The 17,936-nt window shown below is 40.8% G+C and overlaps 1 protein-coding gene across 1 annotated transcript in view; it reads right to left on the minus strand.

Annotated features, from left to right (window-relative positions):
• Window positions 1-17,936, minus strand: part of ADGRV1 (adhesion G protein-coupled receptor V1) — a gene marked incomplete at its 5' end in the record, with an annotated part of 274,932 nt that overhangs the window by 57,506 nt on the left and 199,490 nt on the right. The window lies entirely within an intron of this gene.

A 17,936-nucleotide genomic window follows, 5' to 3' on the forward strand; every position in this document is an offset into this window, starting at 1 on the left:
CTTAAAAATATGCATGTTATATTTTAGGCTAACCAATGTTGGAGAGATTTAAATTGTTGCAATGGAATAAATTATATTTCAACAAACTCCATGCATGCTATATTCATTTAATGTGATCACTCTTAGTCACCAAAGTCTAAAAGGGCATTATGCAATTTTCTATGCTTAGCTCCTGAAACCACAAATTAAATTTTGAGAAATATATTTTTTAAATAAATGAACTAGTCTTAAAGGCAAGAAAACTATTCCTCCTCAAGTTGTTGGAAATTATATGTCATTTGCACGCTGAAGCCAAACGCTCACTCCCTCCCATTTATTTTTTTTTTAAATTATCCTGTCTCTCCTCACCCTTTCCATTTATTAAAGTTATAATTATTTATAAAGATGTGACAAGGACATGGGTTATTCCTGAAAAAGAGTCAAATTACGCATATAGGATGATGACTTGAAGGATATGGAGATCAGAGCTGAAGAGAGCTCTCGACAGTATGAGAGATCAGGGTTTTCTGTGAACTCCCTGGAGGTCAGTATGTGCTTTACTGCCACTGACCTACTCTAGAGATGACGCACAACGGAGCAGCCCGAGGGACCGCTTGGGAGTCAGTATGTCTAGAGAGTATGTGGTCACTGCTATCCCTATTAAGAGGGTGTAACTTACCCAGCCCTTATGTCTGCCAGGTCAACTCTGCTAAATAAGCTTAGAGTCAATGCTGGTATAATACCTATCTGAGAAGAGCCTGGGTATGTTTCCCTGGTGCACCTTTTGGGTTTGCTGAGATGGACATGCATACTCTGTCCAGCAAGTCCTGCAAGCCTCTGCGATTGCATTCTGTGTCATCTCTTCCAGAGCATCAGGCACTCTCAGTGAATCCCAGAATCATATCCAGCAGAATCTAGATGCCTTCTACAACTCTCTTCAGAAGCTACATGCTCAGTCAGACACCAAGCCAAGATACCACCTGATAACATCACTGAGCAAGTAAGCAACAAGGAAGGTAGGAACTCTCTATCGCAACTGAAGGTGTTTGTTTCACAGAATCTCAGAGTGGCTGAGGTAGGAAGGGACCTCTGCAGGTCATCTTGTCCAACCCCCCTGTTCAAGCATGGGCACATACATCTGATTTGCCCAGGAGTGTGTCTAGGTGTTTTTTTAATATCTCCAAGGATGGAGACGCCATGACCTCTCTGGGCAACCTGTGCCAATGGTCGGTCAACCTCATAGTGAAAAGGTGTTCCCTGATGTTCAGAGGGAACCTCCTGTGTTTCAGACTGTGCCCATGGCATCTTGTTCTGTCACTGGGCACCACTAAAAAGAGCCTGGCTCCATCCTCTTTGAGCCCTCCCTTCAGGCATTTATATACATTAAAATGATCCCCCTGAGTCTTCTCTTCTCCAGGCTGAACAGCCTCAGCTCTCCCAGCCTTCCCTCATCGGAGAGATGCTCCAGTCCCTTACTCATCTTGGTGGCCCTTTGTTGGGCTTCGTACAGTCTGTCCATGTCGCTTTTGTACCGAAAGCCCAGCACTGGACCCAGTGCTCCTGGTGTGGCCTCACCAGTGCTGAGCAGAGGGGAAGGATCACCTCTCTTGACCTGCTGTCAACACAGTTGTTTCCTGGACACCACATCTGAACAATTTCAGCCTTCTAATTTTTAATATTTCTTACATATGAAATTTATTTTGTTCCCCAAGGGAGTTCTTGAGTGGGTCCAATTAGCATTAAGACATGAAGGCACATTGCCATCACCCATGCTGCTTTTAATGACTATAGTGAAGCCAAGAATCTTAGCACAAGTATAGTCTTCTATAAAATCATATTTATGTTCTGAAACCTGTAATTTTTTTTTAACTTTATACATTTTTGTATTTCAGAGATCACGTATACTCTTAAAAACCTATCTAAACATCTTGAAAGTCATCCAGACTGCGAACAGTCTTTTATATTCTGTTAATGAAAGCGGCATGAAAATGAGAACCTACAGAGATGAATCACTTTTACTAATACCCTCAAGTACTTGCTCTAAAAAAGGCACTGAAAAGTTATGTAGACAAGAAATACACAAAGCCGCATTAACCTACAAAGCTTACTTTGGATTTTTTTTCCTGAACACAATGGGGAGCACTTCAATGACGACCACTACCTCCTGTAAGTTTTATTCACAGATAGAAGTGTAATAATATATGTTGAAAGATATCTTTTATGCTGGAAATCATATGGGATATCGTTATAGGAACCAACTGAAAATATTTATTATACTTGATAATAGGGGCACACATTTATAATTCCATTACCGCGACACATTTGTCACATGGAACTACTGTGTCTCTCATATTCCTACCATTGGACTGGAATAGAAGAAAAACGTCCTAACGCATCAACTAAGCTGGTGTTCCAGAACACTGCTACTCTATAGAAAAAGGTTCATGTGGAAGCTGGAATGAACTATATAATTACAAACCTTACTTGTTTAAAAAAGAGCATTATCTCCTGCAGTATAGCCTTCAAGCAAGTTGCCTTTTTTTTTTTCTTTTTAAACAGGCACTAGACTTTGTAAAGTGAGTCTTTAATCCATGAAAGACAGAGCCATTATGCACAATGAAGTTATTTTTGTACTTCTTTCTTGGGTGAGTAAGTATAAGATTTTTGTTTAGTTTGTTTTGAATCTGAGTAATAGCAAAAAAAATAATTAATAAATACAGCTACCTGTTGAAATACACGCCTTGTGCAGTAGGGACAAGAAAAATCAAACACTGGTAGCTTCTTCAGAGACTGTCATTTTATTACAAAGCTTCTGTGACTTCCTGTTAACACTTTCTATTACCAAATTGTACTTCCCCCCCAGCCCCCCCGCAGCTGTTTTGAGAAGTTTTGCTACCAGCTTACGTGTCTTCTAGCATAAAAGGACAACTGTTCAGCTTTTGTCCAAACTGCCTCCTCTTTTGCTCTTCTAGACTATTGTTATCTGACTGAATGGCCCAACTTTGGTTCTGTTTTGACCACTTTGTTCTCAACGTTGACTTGGTCTTGATCCCTGGTTTTGTTTTGATGACTATAAATTTCTCTGGTAACCTCAACAGCAACATATTCCTATGGGTGGGTTCTCTTCCACTACTCCTAGCTAAACTAATTTCTTTTCATTATCTTCGAGACTCCCTCTGGTAGCCCCCCAGTCTCCTGCACCACTCATGGTGTCACTTTTCTCACAAACAGCATTTTACTTCCAACTCAAATGTTTCTAACAGAGAATTTTTTTTTCCAATTTACGAGAACTTTAAACACATTATCCAAAGCCCTCTGCAGGTCTGTTTCTGTTATAATTCTATGAAAGAGGTTAGAAATAATCTTAGAAATTATTGTCTTTAGTATGTGACTTCTCCAAGGTATAAGTCCACACTAGTATGAAGTGTTTTGTTATTCATTTTAGAACTCAGAAAACCAACCCAGAAACTATATACAATTTTTTCATTCAATGCCAAGCAATAAGATTGTATATTTTTATCAGGATTAGAATGATGAGAGACAGCTTTAATATATAAGATTTTTTTTCTCTCTTGAGAACTACTACAGATTTGATCTAAATTGGTACTTTTAAAGACAACAAACACGGGGAGATTAGGACATACAAATTAATAGAGAATATCATTTTCCTTTTGGAAAAGATGTAAACTCAGAAAATCATATACATTTAAATCAATTCATTGATTAACATGACCTCACTAATTTCCCAGCCAGAATCAGAGCTTTACTTTAGTTTTGCTTTTTCCCTGACTTCTAATCTATAAAAAGGGATTGACAGGTTTGCTTTCTTCTCAAGGAGGTGAAGTGTGTTTATCTGACTCTTTAAGTGTCTTTGTGAAGTCTTCTGTGAACTCTTAAACCATAACATTTCCTAAAATCTGGACAAGAATTCAAGCTACGTAAGATATGGAAGGGCACCTTTTATTTTTCCTAGCAGTTTTAAAGGAAAAACAGAAAACAACTGACAAGATGCATACTGGAACTATTTTTTAGCACAATTACATAATTAATAACTAAAAAGGAAAAACAAACAAAACAAACAAACAAACAAAACCCAACCAAACAGCATTGTTAAGGAAATAAGGACTATTTAAAACATTAAGGAAGGTATTCAATGAACGGACGGACGTATTTTGTTCCAATGTGTTATAGACAGTTTCACTCCTCTATTGCCATGCCTTAAATTCTAAAGACAATCACCTTCGAATGCGTCTGGAAACTATGGAAAGTCAAGTTTGACAAAAAATTGCAAGGCTTTTGGTCTAACGAAAAATATCTGGCCTTCTCTTTTAGTTTTGTCAGCAGGGAGCTAACCTTTCGACTTTTACTTGTCGCGTGAGTTTCTCTCCGGAGCTAGGCATAGGTTATTAATATTACTGTTGTTGTTGCTATTTTTTTTTTTATTTTTATTTATTCTTTCTTTTAACTTTCATTGTTATTGTTATTTAATCCTGGGCACAAAGCTCAACAGCTCTTGAGCTTCTCCCTTGCCCCAGGCAGAGCTGGCTCGCGGGCAGCCTGGCACACAGAACAGGGAACTGTGGCCCCATGTGAATTTGCTCATATTGCGCATGTCACACCAGGAAAGTCAAAGGCAAAGGTCAGGCACATGAATTTGCGCTTCTGTTTGTATTTCATCACCTCCACGTACAGAAAGAAATTGGTGTACCTAAAATAACCTAACGAAAGGCAAAGCTTGAAGCTGTTATTCATGCTTACTCAGCAAATTCTTCACAAAAGAGATGAGACAATGCTAAAAAATGAAAATATGCAAGTTAACTTATGATGTACATACAAATATAGATGTTCACACACTCTGGACTTTATTAAAAAGCAATTTGCTCTGTTCCAGATTTTAGTTTTGTTGTGGAAGAAGGCCACATTACCCTTGAGCTGGCACTTCGTATTTCTACTAGAACATGCTCAGCTATTCTCCATGAAGCGCAGAGCAGGCCAGACAATGGAAATGTTTTTTCGCAAATAATTACTTGCTAAAAAGTTGTTAATCTGACAAATTATCTGCAGCAAATTGTGCATGAGCTGTATCTAAGCAACATACCAAAACCTAAAATATCTTTCTTTTATGAACCCATCCTAGTCGATGCTGTTTATTATCTGCGTCTGATGTTTTGGGCAGCTTAACAGTTTGATAACCACCCCCCTCTTGAGAACACCATAGGTTTTTAATAGGGAGAACCTCTGGACTTTTAGTTTTGACACAGTTTTTAAGTATTACTCTCTGAGAAGATCTGATCTCTTGCATTGCATCTCAGAGTCACCAGTAAACTCATTTCTCGGCCATATGTCCCTTTGCAATTTCAGCTGATGAACTGCTCCCGTGTGTGCCTACATCTACCGTAACAATTCTTACTGGAGTTTACGCTGCTCCCTCTGGTCCTTTCTACCAACTTTCTGCTTGTTTTGGAACACTGCTGTTCTCTGTACCAAATACCTCTACAGCTTTTGGCAGTGAGGTACAAACCCAAAGCAGTTTAGTGTCCAGGTAATGCTGTAGTATTTTATTTCCCTTAGCACTGAGCTAGAGGCGCCGGTCCATGGACCCTGCACGCAGTATTTGGGATAGATGGCGTTTTATGCATGTGGCCATCTACCACCATGGTGAAATCAATGCAGTGAACCAATGCAGAGCGGCTCATGAGGCACTGAACTTTAAAGCAGAGCATTTTAAAGCAAAATAAAAATAATGCTCATTTACTTTAAAACGGCATGCAGGAAAATGCTGGTTTTAGCAACTGTTTGGGACCGAATTGGTGGTGGGTATACCCTCAGAGCAGATCACTGCGTCGGCTTCTGCAGCGTCAAAACCTCCTGAACCTGTCGAATTCTCGGCCTGAACAGACTACACAGTTCCACTCTTTCCTTGATTTTTATTCTAACAGTAGTCATTTTCCATAAATATGTTAAGCAACAAGATTAATGTTTGTGCTGTGGGTTTTTTTTAGCTCCCCTGACAGGGAAAGAAACATGCGGACAATTTTGTTGTATATGTTGGGGTTGTTTTGTTTTTTTTTAAATGCTTAAGTTTCTATGAACTGATGTGGAGAAAAACAGTCGGAAAGGGTACGCTAAGCTTAAAACAGCTAACATTTGAGATGATAGTCACTAGTTCCTGAGGAAATTCAAGCCACATTCACAACAGAGAAATCTCCGTTTCTAGAGTACATAACATTCTAGATATTTCTACAAGATTATATAAAAATTCACAGCACCAAAGGGGCACAGGTTTAGACCCATAGTCTTTATTCCATGCAGTCTTCTAGATACACTAACAACAGACCGCACGACACCCCAAAATGACAGACTTAACACTTTTTAAATCTCAGAGGAAGACTGAATTGAAGAGAGTGGTCCAATTTGACGTGCTTTATGGCTACCTTGGGCAATGGAGGGTGGTGTAGCATTTATTTGGAGGCTTTTTGAGCTTTACTGCAAAGATAGGAAGTTGCAACCCAGCCAAAAAACAATGGCATGTATAACAGATGCCACCTTGCTACCTAACATTGAGGCAAGTGCTGGCCTGTGATGGCATCACGGGTACAGCTACGGGGTGGTTTAACACAGGTGAGAATCTGAAAATATTTTTGAAGTACCATCAGAAATTACTTGTTGCCCATGGGAACCTTTTACTAAAGGAAATTATACTGTGGTAGAGAACTAAAAAACTTTTTTCTCTCCATAAAAAAGCTTTTCTCTATACCACACCCTACGTCATTACCACCTGATGTCTGTCCAGCCTGATAAAAAACACGCAACATCTCCAAGAAACCTGTTTCAGTGCTTCACAGGACTTACCTCTAGGGACTATTTCCCAGCGTTAACTCTTTCTTGGGCAGTTTACGCACACTATATCTTGGCATAATTAACATGGATGGGGGAAACAGATTTTTCCCTTGTTTGCTGCAACATTTCTCTACCTACTTGTAAATTGCTACAATTATCCCCTCCAGTCTTCTTTTAACTGAGCAGTCCGTGACCTTTCAGTCTGTCTGAGCGCATTTTGTATTTAAGACTTTTGCCAGTCTCATTGGTTACACCACTTTGCTAATGTATTTCTTAAATTATGGGGTCCAGTACCTTTGAGAGCATTTCGTCTCACTACATGACCACAGTAGAAAGACTTTATGTGTCCTTAAGACTAAGTTGCTTTATATCTACGCCAATACCACGCCTGCCTTTTGTGCCGTAGCACAAAGTTGTTGACTCATGCTCATTTTATCATCCACAATACACACGAGATCTTTGCCTGAAGAACTGGTAAACAGCCAGTTATTCCCCATCCTATTTTTGCATAGCTAATTATTCTTGGCAAGACACAACTCTTTCCACATCTCCCCACAGAATACCATGCTACTTTTTCAGAACAGACCTCAGATGTCAATAACATTATGAATTATAACCGACATTCAATGTATTTCTTTCCCAGCTTTGTGCTGTGGTAAATTTGAATGGAAACTCCTTTATCCCAGGCTTGTATTATATGAGGTTAATGTAATATTTTCCAGTCTATTAGTAACCAAGGAAGATGTTGAACAGTGTTCGAAGGACATTTTAAAGCCATGACTCTTTGAGAAGTTTCATTCAAGAATTAGGAAAAAATTACCTAATTAGTTAGTTTGTTGACAGCTTTTTCAATATGTCTTGCAATATATAGGGAAATTTGAGATGACTAGATATGTACTAACATTGCTCCAAAGGTCAGAAAGGGCAACAACATGATCTAACTGACATATCAGTCTGTTGAACAGATCCAACCAAACAAATTTGAGACACGATAAATTAAAAAGCCAAAATCATGATGCTTTTCTGGACAACAGACTGCATCAGATAAACGATTGCATTCTTTCATGAGGTTACAGGTTTGGCTTATAAATGCGCCTGGAAACTTTTTGACACTTTTGAATTATGTAGTGGGATGCAACACAAGGAAAGCAAATTTGTAAATGCTACTAAACACCTACCGCCCTCACTGGCTAGTTCTTAACTCTGCAGAAAAGAATCTGGAAATTACTGTGGATCACATTAAGCAGAACACAAGCGGCAACCTCATGCTGCCGCTGCAGAGGGAGACGTCATACTTGGACATATGAACAGCAGTATATGGTGCGACACATATGAAGTAACCGTTCTGCTCCAGTCAGTGTGACAAAAACCTGTGGCTGGTTTTAGCACATTTCAAAAACATGAATTGCATGAAGGAAGTTCACAGGAGAGCAGTGAAGACTACCAGAGGTCTTATGAATATGTTCCACTCAGAAAGACTAAAACAAATCGCTTTGATTTGCTTGGTTGATTTGGGGCTTTTTTCTTTCTAAAGAGAAGGGACATGTATTGTCAAACTGCAGTAGGCAAAGGAACTGGCAATCTACGAATAGGCAAAAACCAGAAGAATAAACTTTTCTCCATGTTGTAATACATTTTTCTTGCTGGAAAACACAGGCTGAGAGACTTAAACTATGCCAAGGTTGGCTGATGGCTATCAGTAGTCCCAGAAGGGATTAGCTGCACCGGACTAGGTCCAGACACAAACTCGCAAGGTACTTTCAACCCCAGAAATTAATGCTTGAGAAAATAAAGATAAAAATACCTTACAATGAGAGATGTTAGGCAGCTCTTATTTCTGCGTTTGAGCCATTCTTTTGAATGAAGCCCCTGAGGTTCAGTTCTAACGCAGATAAAGCTTTCTCTTCTGGTGAAGGCGTGTTGCACGTGTCCCAGGCAATCCAGAGAGTCAAGCCCAAAATAGGAAACAGAGATCAGCTGAGCTTTCTTTTTTCCACTGTAGATAATTTCTTAATTCTACTCCTTTTCTTTCCTTCCCTTGCCTCGCCTTTCCTTTCCTTTCTTCTTTGCTTTCTCCCCTGTCCTTCCTTTCCCTTCATCATCAGTAACTGCAAACTATGCGCATGCACAGGATAACTGCACGCATCCAGAGAACGTGCATAGCCTGTGTTTTATTTACATACCTATTAGGTATTTGACTCGGATGTTGCCCACCAATGCCTCTGATGATAAGCAAGCTCATGTATATGCATCATCAGCTAAAATATTGCACAATCCAAACTGCACAATAGGAAAAGCAATCCTTCAGATGCATAAGAGTGAAAAACACATGTGTAGCTCCACTGTTTGCTTTATCCAGTATCCTAAATAATGTTTACCAAAACCTTTACTTTCACTGCTACCATATCTTGCATCCTGCTACCGGTCAGAGAATCTCTCTCTAAAAATATGCGTAAGACACAGACAAGAGAATTTTAAAACATCCCATCAGCAAAGGTTTTTCTATTTTTTTTTTTTCTTTGCAAAGGGCAAAGGGCATTGCAATACGATACAGCATCCCAAAGTTTACATTTTTTTCCTAAGTCTTCAGAAAGCAACCACTGCCGTCAGGTGTGCTCTGGGTAATAACATGGCATGCAAACGACAGCACTGAGTAACGCTTCCATCACCTATAGTTACTGATCCAGGGCTATAAAGATTACAATTTCCATTCGCAGCGTCGGAGGAAAACTTAGTGATGTAACATAATTTTTACAAGGCTTTTGAGGATGTCGGTGCCAGGTCAAAAAGCACAATGAAGGAGAACGCAGCTGCCAGGACAGTCGTCAGACAATCAGGCCTCTGTCTCTGCGGATGCAGTAACATGCAAGTACAGCTTGAAACAACATTTTTCAACTGAATGTTGGTCCAACGTTGGCACAATGCATCTGTTTGGTTAAGTGAAAAGGAAAAACAAGGATCCAGGAAGAACTCCCATCCTCTTTCAATACTGACTTAGTGGAGGGCATCCACACTGGCAAATGAAGATCTAGGGATCTGTGGTCAAGCATGGAGCCTCTTACCATCCAAAATGCCCAACTCTGTTTAACATTGCTCCAACAAGATATTTTCAAAACAATATCCAGGCAGAGGCAGACTGAGTCAAAAAAAGTCATTATTGATGAACCTGCCACAGATTTTACTCCTTCCACCCTCTAAAGTCTATCAACACTACTCCAACCCTGCTCCAGGCCTTAGGGCTCTCAAAAATGCCCACATGCCACCTGTGAGGGCACGCCACATACCCCCTGAGTTTTGTGTTATAAAAACACTCCCTGGTTGCTGTCAGTGCAGCTCTCTTGTTGTTTCACATACTCTGAATTGAAAAAAACAACTCACAAAGCAATATATTTTATTGCTATGAAGACTCTTTGAAGAGACCAGAGTAGATACAGGACCAAGTGCCATCCAGTTTTGGCTGTGAGGGGGATTTCAAGCAGATGTGAATGAGAAGCAGTCTGTGTCACTTAACCTTTGGGCCCGGTATCAGTCCTTGGAGCTCTTTCATTTGGCATGAATGTTTGGAATTTGAGGCATGATTTTATAATTTAAAAAATTTTCAAAAATAGCAAATAGTAACCTCCTCAACTTCAGGAGGCCTAGTGAAATTGATAATTCTGGGTGATGGTGGATATCTAAGAGTTGGAGAGATACAGGCCTTTACAGTATTTCAAGTTGGTCCCGAAAATTTATACACAAGTATTTTTTTTTCCTTTGTCTTGGTTTACAGCAGTAAGATTAAATTTCTACAGAAAACTCAGTGGTGATTGGGAAAAAGTATCTTCTAACAGTTTTACTACAGTGTTTATGTATAAATTAAAATCAGCTAGTAAAGTATATTGAAATACTGATTCATTACACCAAGTTCAAACTGTGATAGCCATATACCAGTAGTTAAAATAATAAAACATATAAATGAAGGCCTAAATATAAACTAGTCTTTTTGCAAATTTGGATGTAATCATTTCCCAGCCAGCAAAAGAGAATGCTTATGTCTGTGCTGTTTCAGAAACTGACAGCAGTGTTTCAGCATCTTTGTCTGAAGCAGAAAACTCCAGCAACTATAGAAAAAAAAAAAAAAGTCATAATAAAATAATGTACTGCAGCTGCATAATGACCTGCACGAAAAGGAAGCAACAGTTTCCATTCTTTTAAAAATACATTATTATTACATAGTTGTAATGTTGACGATGATAATAATGATTACGATTAATAATGTTGTTTTTCCAAATGCTACGCATCCCTCACCAAAACGTGTAAAAACATGATTTGATGGAAACAAACATGTGGCTTCCAGCATCGCTACACAAGGCCAGGGATGCCTTGATAAAAATTAAGACTCAGAAGGCCACGGCAGCTGTACTGAAGCTGAGCGTTAATGCTCAGACGCACGCTGCATTTCTAACACCTCATTATTCGTAATAACCTCAGGCCCATGGCAAGTTTTAAAAGAAATGACACGGCTTGGGCAAACCGAACACTGGAGGGCAAGCACGGCGGTGCCGTGGCTCAGGAAGACACAACACGGCCCCTTTCATGATTCAGTGCTTCAGAAACCTCCATATGAGCGCACCGAGCAAGGACCTTCCCTCCAACCAGCGTGATTTTTCTACAGGACTGAGCAGGGAAGAACAATTTCACACTGGTCAGCACAAATTACTGCCACCTCGGGGTACTCTAAATTACATTTGGCAGGCCAGGGAGGTTATTCAAGCAGCGGAGGCTGACGGAAATGTGGCATGGCTTCATATTTTGATGACTCCAATATGCAGGGGTTTCTTTTAGCAAGAGGTTCCTCTCCGGAAATTTTTTTTTTTTTTTTTTTTTTTTGGTCTGCTCTGCAACAAGAGAGTAGCTCAAAATAACCAGGAGAGGGCTATCTGATTTATTTTTTCACCGGATAACTCTAATAAATGGCCTTAAGGTAGGGTGAAAGCTGCACTAGTTTATAACTCAGTGAAAGGGCTTTGGTGGACCTTTCAAAGAGGCATCACCCAACCCACATCCCGCTGACATCCCCTGGGCAGGACATGGTTGCCCACCACCTCTCCTGTGTTCTTTGGAAAATCCCTGCCACCTTTTTTTTTTTATTTTTTATATATATAATATTTTTAACCAGTGACTTGCAATCAAACTGCATGCTTAACCCATGTCGGCCGAATTACACGGTCTGTATCAAATTTAAACTGAACTCATTTTCCTAAATCAAGCTGCAGTACAGTATTATAAAATAGCTTGAATTCTGTTTTTATTAGGAAAAATCTTGGAAATGTATTTATTACGCACGGGAAATTTCTAACTTGATAGTTTAAGATTTTAAAGTGGTATTTAGATATGTACATGCTCCTACTAGAAACAATTTGCCTATTTCTTTCCTTAAAAAACCACAGGCAGCTGTGAGAATTGGGTGCTAAATGCAAGCAATTGCGTCCTAAATACTGACTGTACTGAAACTAAAGGGTGCATGATGATTACAGGAGTTTTTTTAAAAACTGGCAGTCTGCTGGAGTTACATTTTATGAAGCAAGGAGTTTTCAAATACTGGTGGGTTCCCAGTCCCAAAGAATAATCTGCTATGTGTAAAGCACCTCTGAAATTTAAGACGACAGACGGAACAGTTGTAAATATTACACTTCTTTCTGCATGATCTGTATCTGAAGCTATTTAAATGTCAGTTCCTGTTGCTTCTAGTTCTGAAAAAAAAAAAAAAAAATCCTTTTTGTAATTTAAAGGGGAAATTTGCTAAAAATAAGTAGGCTTTCTACCAGTAAGATAAGATGTTTAGGATAGCTAAGAAAATGTCAGGTGAAACAAATCAGAAATGTAATAAAGCACTCCAAGCATTTCTAAAGATTTCTCTCCTTTTTTAACTTAAACAATACAGCGTTTGCTGAACTTCTACCATAAGCTCATGCCAGTGCTGTTACCGATAAGTGAAGAACACTAATATAAATAAATGTTCTCACTGATAAGCGGACCACAGGCAACCCTTCCTTCTATGAGTTGTTTTTTTTTTTTTAAAAAAAAAAACCTTCGCCTCAATTCTCACCTCCAAGCAGCACAGCCGGAGAATCTCCACCTCCGGGTGTTAACAGAGGCTTTTGCAATATGCAGAGTTTTGTTTGTTTGGGGTTTTCAGGGTGTTTTTTTTCCTGCCCCCCCCCACCCCTCCGCCCCCACCTTCGCTTTGCGGACAGGCGCCGCTTTCGGTACAGCGTGTGCAGGACACGGCGCAGGGCGGAAACCCGCAGGGTGACTGCTCGCTGGAGGAACCACCAGTTTCTTTCCTCGCAAAGAGCCTGAAAAACCTAAAAATGCGAGCCTGCAGAGTGGGCAAACCCCCTCCCCGTGCTGCCCCGGCAAAAACCACGCGGCAAAACTCAGCTCTGGGCTCCGGCGCCGCCGCTGCTGCTCAGCAAACGCCAAGGACCGTGCCCCAGGAGCTCGGGTCCCCTCCGGCAGCGGTCCCACCACACTCGGCCACCCCCAGCAAGGGTCACGGTTGGCAGCCCTGCCAGGTCTGTTAGCCCCTGGATGATGAACTGCCAGTTGCTGAAGGCTGAGCGTTACGGGCTCCACCAGCTGTTCATTAACAGGGTCGTACAAGGCTGTCCTTTCTTGGCCAGCGCCGGCACGCTGCACAAATAGACTGTCAGAGAAGATGCTTCTTGCAGCTGAGGATCCTGAGGCCACCACAGCTCCCCAGGGAAGATCATAGGATCATAGAATTGTCTAGTTTGGAAGGGACCTTTAAGATCATCAAGTCCAACCGTGAACCCAGCACTGCCAAGTCCACCACTAAACCACGTCCCTCAGCACCACGTCTGCCCATCTTTCAAATACCTCCAGGGATGGCGACTCCACCACTGCCCTGGGGACCCTGTTCCAATGCTTGATAATCCTGTCAGTGAAGAAATTGTTCCCAATGTCCATCCTAAACCTTCCCTGGTACAACTCGAGGCTGTTTCCTCTTACCCTGTCCCTTGTTACTTAGGAGAAGAAAGCAACTACCCCCTCGCTACACCCTCCTTTCAGGGAGCCGTAGAGAGCAAGAAGGTCTCTCCTGAGGCTCCTTTTCTCCAGGCTGAACACCCCCAGTTTCCTCAGCTGCTTCTCATAAGACTTGTGCTCCAGACCCCTGACCAGCTCTGTCACCCTTCTCTGGACAAACTCCAGCACTTCCAGGTCATGAGATTGATGGGGCTTATAGCAAATATGTGGAACAGCAGCCTCTGCACAAGCACTGAGTCTCTGCCCCAAAAATACCTGTCTGGTTGGAGCTACAAGTTCATCTTACACTTTTGTGAACCTTTACAAGAGATCTTATTCTCTGTATGTTGTGCAAGTTCATAAACCCATGGCCATGATGTTCCACCAGCTGTTTCACAGGCTACCCTACATCTGTAATCACAGAATGGAAGAGACCTTAAAGATGATCCAGTTCCACCCCCCTGCCCTGGGCAGGGACACCTCCCACCAGATCAGGTAGCTCAATGCCCCGTCCAACCTGGCCTTGAACACCCCCAGGGATGGGCAGCCACAGCTTCTCTGGACAGCCTGTGCCAGTGTCTCACCACCCTCAGAATAAAGAATTTCTTCCTAATATCTAATCTAAATCTACTCCCTTCCAAAAAACACTACCACTCATCCTATCGCTCCCCTCCCTGATGAAGAGTCCCTCCCCAGCTCTCCTGTAGCCCCTTTAAGTACTGGAAGGCCACAACAAGGTCTCCCCGGAGCTTTCTCTTCTCCAGGCTGAAGAGCCCTAACTCTCTCAGCCTGTCCTCACAGCAGAGGTCCTCCAGCCCTCAGATCATCTTCATGGCCTCCTCTGGCCCTGCTTCAACAGGTCCATGTCTTTAGTATGTTGGGGGCTCCAACAGATGTGGTCTTGATCCATGGTGACAGCTACACACATTTCGATGTCAAAATGTAATAGACTGGTGGTTCAATTTGCCCTACTTACCTAAGAGATGGGGTGCAACAACTGGAATCAGGGAAAAAAAACACTTTTCACCCTATAATTTCAGCAAAACTAATTATATACATATGGAATTATTTTGGAAAAAAAATAAAAAGGCGAGTGCTTTCCCTATAGCTGCAGCTCAAAGATTACACCATGATGTTACTTTTGCTTTTGTTCAATCACTTTTCCTCAAAATGAAATAGGGGATTTTCTCAGGAACACCAAACATCATCTGCTTACGGGTCAAAGCAAGTAAATCTCAGATGAACCATAAAAGCTGCCCCAAAGAGTGCAGTGCAGCAGTGAAACAAGTCACCCACTTGTACATTTTGAGACTTCAGTAAGCAAATACTACTGCCCAAAGCACAACACAGAGAGGCTGATGCCCTTTGATTTAGTGCTGTACTTGGCCTCTGACACCTCATCAGGGTGATGCGAAAATGAACAACCCAAGAAATCTCTTATTGCCGATACCGCGGCTGTGGATACTGTTTGCTATGAATGAAAATGAAAGCCACGTTCGTGTTTGATGAATTTAAATCAGTTTATAGCTCATGCAGATTGGCTCAGAGACAGGCCCATACCTTTTATTTCATATATAATTCAACATGGGGAAATTAATTCTTTTATTGGATATAAGTTTCAAATTAAATTCAAAAATTTTAATAACAGTTTTTCCAGATTTTATAGAGTGATAATGTGGCAGTCAACCCTTTGGCACTATTTAGTTTTCTTTTAGTTTCTTTCCTCTGTGCAGCAAAACAAAGGGGAAAGAGAGTGAGGGGAAGAGGGGAAGAAGAAGGAAAAAAAGGTAATGAAAACACAGTTTAGTTAAGAAATGTAAACTCAGAAGGCAATGGAACTTAAAATTGCCAGAAATCAAACCAAGGCTTGCTCATTCTTGTTTACAACAATTTTGTTGTAATTGGGACAGATTGTCCCAACAATTTTTTGAAAGACAACTGTATATCAGTGGGAATTCCTGCTAGAAATCTGACCCAGCGCCTTTACTCACGTGTCAAAATTCATTATGAGTAGCACCATATTAATTAATGGAGGTACTCGCAGAGTAACTACCAACAACAGAAAACAGTGGGGAAAATCCAGTCCACCACAAACAAAGAATGAAGAAGTGCCAAGATGTTGTTTTGAAACAGCAAAGAACGGGATCTTCAGAAGAGTCAGTTTGAGTCAGCGTGTGCAACAACAGTCTTGTCAATAAACCAGACCTATTGCATAATAAGGCGAAAAACAATTTCCTTGTTTTTCTCTGCTAGTGCTGTTACTGTAGAGCTAAGCAGTTGGGAAAGGGGGTGGGGGGGGAAATGCCTAAGCAATGCTTTCCTATAATGAGAACCCAAAATGTCATCTGTTGTTGTTTCAGAGCATGGCCCTTTGTGTTTCAGTCTTCTCATCATAGCGTTCTCTGGAAATTTCTCGGAACAATTTTATACCTACTTTTCTTTTCTTTTCTTTTCTTTTTTTCCCCTCCTGTGAAAGTAAACACTAAGGAAGCACCAATTACCAAAGGAGAAGCAGCAAGGACCTAGCAGAAGCACTGCATTAATACAATTTAGGCTTCCGAGGCACTGGAAGCTCTGGAGTCCCCAGGCAGATCATCCCCAACGTCCCAGAAGACGTGTAGCCTTCAGCACTTGACCAGGAAAATAAGCTGGCAGAAACCTGCTTGAAATCTCTTGGAGCAGGGGTCTTGCCAACACTGCAATTTTAAAATTATATAAGCAGTTATGTGCCTGATTTCAGTTAATTATCTTGCTCCTGTTTACATCTAAGGCTTCTTCCTCATGTGTATCAGCCGTTATCAATGACTTTGAAACAATGACCTACTATTACGGTTATTTTGTGGATTTTTTACTATTTAATATTTGCTACAGTTTCTCACGTGCAAGAAAATGTTTCCTCTGTATTAGCTCTCAGGGCAGACACTCCTAATTAGCTTACTTTTTCTATCCATTCTTTAAACCAAGGATTTTAATACAAATCGAGCTGAAAAAGGAGTTGTTTCCATGTGCAAACTGTCAAACATACACGAGGCTCGTGTTCACAGTCCTGCCCTTTGGCACGAAGAACAACAAAAATTTCACACAAAAGTTCTTTTCCTGCTTCAAAACAGTATTTAGCATGTACAACTTTTTTAATCTGCATGTTTTATTGTACCACAATAAATGTCCAGGATAAGCACACACTTCTTTTCCAGCCTCTCTATTAGATATACTGTTTCTGTATAAGCCAAACTCGCAGTTAAATTTAATAATACTAATACAAATCCATCTGCTAAAGCTGCATTCCTTTTTCTCAGACATACCTTAGCAGAGTTTGGTGAGATACACTTTTAATTACCGGCACTCTTACATAGCACAGACAAAAGTGCGATCCAAGGCACAGCTCACTGCACTGAATACAACTAATGTCCATGCACGTCTCCTCACAAATAAAATGTGAGCACAAAATCGACCCGTTGCAGAACAGCGCTGCAGTAAAGTTAAAAAAAAAAAAAACCTAAACAAAACCTAATTTTTTTTTCTACTCTTTTTAGGAAGATAAAATACAAGAGTTTAGATATATATACTTATTATAAATATATATATATTTATTATAAAGATATATACACTTATTATAAACAGCATGTCAGCGTCAATGAAGCAGTCGGAGCCAGTTACTGGTACAAATCTCACTATTGCTTATTTTAGCATTTCCTGCTCTATTCTAGCATATCAGATGAAGGCTTTTCTAAACTGTTGGAAAAGAGATAAGCCGAGAACAAGCTTTTTTAGTAGCAGTAGGCGGTATTCTGCTAATTAAAGACCATAAAGTAGGAGGGACTATCCTGCTAGTTTCTTACACAACCCGAAAAGAAAGATGAAAGCTTTTAAAAGCTGTTGGTGGCAGGGATGCAAGCCTTCCTCCTGCAGCTGTTCTCGGTTACTCTTCCATAGTACTACGCAGGCTTCAGAGGAGTTCCTCTGGGACATTTTGCTTGGGCACATAAACGCCCTCACCTGAACCTGTTGGACGGATCGGGCCCCAGGGTCGTTTGTGGGTGCAGCTTTCACCCGTCTTCCAATCCGTTAGGACCACCTCGATTTGCCAG

The sequence above is a fragment of the Vanellus vanellus genome (genome assembly GCF_965231255.1).
Source record: "Vanellus vanellus genome assembly, chromosome: Z".
Lineage (NCBI taxonomy): Eukaryota > Metazoa > Chordata > Aves > Charadriiformes > Charadriidae > Vanellus > Vanellus vanellus.